The 1,326-nt window shown below is 42.8% G+C and overlaps 1 pseudogene; it reads right to left on the bottom strand.

Moving 5' to 3' along the window:
* Nucleotides 1–841: 841 nt before the first annotated feature.
* Nucleotides 842–959, bottom strand: LOC117695584 (small nucleolar RNA SNORA70; annotated as a pseudogene).
* Nucleotides 960–1,326: the final 367 nt, after the last annotated feature.

Genomic DNA, 1,326 nt, shown 5'->3' with positions numbered 1-1,326 from the left:
ACCCATTGCATCCAATGGGAAAGGGAATGGGGCCTGCTGAGGAGGTTGAGAAATTAAGAGATTGAGGCCTATTGTACATGGTATGCCTCAGGAAAGCACTTGTCATGGACACACTTAGGACAGGTATATGAAGCTGGCACTTTTAACACTGGGGGAGTCTGAAAGAATAATTAATTAATCTGTAAATAGTTGGTTTCAATCTGTTGCAAGGTTTTTGTTTTTTTTTTTTAACTGTCAAAGATATCACTTTTATTTATAACAAATTATTCCAGATTTCTTCTGCTCAAAATTTCTTTGAGACAATTCCATCAGCCTTAACAAACTGGAGAAGAGAATCATCTGATTGCCCATCCTGCGAATGGCCCCGCAAATGCCATAGGGTTTCAACTGGCCCTTAAACCAGCCTGTGCCCCTGTCAACTTCAGCCACATTCATCTGGATGGACACGTGCTGTTGCTGGCGGAGCAGCTCCACAGCGTGTACAGCGTGGCTCTACATACTGAGGCCGTCCCTACTCACTGGTCCCGAGAGAGTGCAGAAAGCTGTTTTTTTGTTGTGTGTTTTGTTTTTTGTTTGTTTGTTTGTTTTTAAACAGCTTTGTGTCTTTTCAACAGACCATGCTTTGCTTTTTGTTTGCTCTTTTGTTTTTGCTTTGTTTGAGGCAGAGTCTCTCTACATAGCCTTGTCTGTTCTGGAACTCACTATGTAGACCAGGCTCAATCTCACATCCTTATTCTGGAGCTTAGTGTAGCTGGACATGATGACCTGGTCAATGTGAGCCCCGGCTTCTGTGTCCTGGGGCTTCCCAAAGGCACCCTGGAAACATGAATATCTGCTGGAAAATTGTCTCCAAGGTCCCTTAAGGCAACCCAAATAGGAAACAGGCTACATGCACTCCCAAGGGCGCTGCCGTTTGCAGCCTTTGCACACAAGACCCCAGTTTTTTTTTTCTACTGGAAGCTTTAAACATATTCCTCAAAAACTGTTCTAGAGAGGTATGGTGGTGCAGACCTTTGATCTCAGCACTAAAGAGGCAGAGGACAGGTAGATCTCTACGAGTTCAAGGCCAGTCTAATTTAAATACAAGTTCTAGGACAGCCAGAGTTACGTAGTACAATCTTGTCTCAACTCCTTCTCCCCACCACCGCCGCATTGTATTCTAATATTTTTAAGGAATAAAAAGAGATGTTCTCTTTATTTTTTATTATTAATTTTATTTTATGTGTAAGAGTGTTTTGCCTGCATATACGTATGTGTGCCACCTGTGCCTGATGTCCACTGAGGCCAGAAGACAGATCTTTTGGAACCAGAGTTACAAATGGTATG

Source organism: Arvicanthis niloticus, chromosome X, assembly GCF_011762505.2.
Source record: "Arvicanthis niloticus isolate mArvNil1 chromosome X, mArvNil1.pat.X, whole genome shotgun sequence".
In the NCBI taxonomy this organism is placed as follows: Eukaryota; Metazoa; Chordata; class Mammalia; order Rodentia; family Muridae; genus Arvicanthis; species Arvicanthis niloticus.
This window is presented reverse-complemented; position numbering and strand designations above follow the sequence as displayed.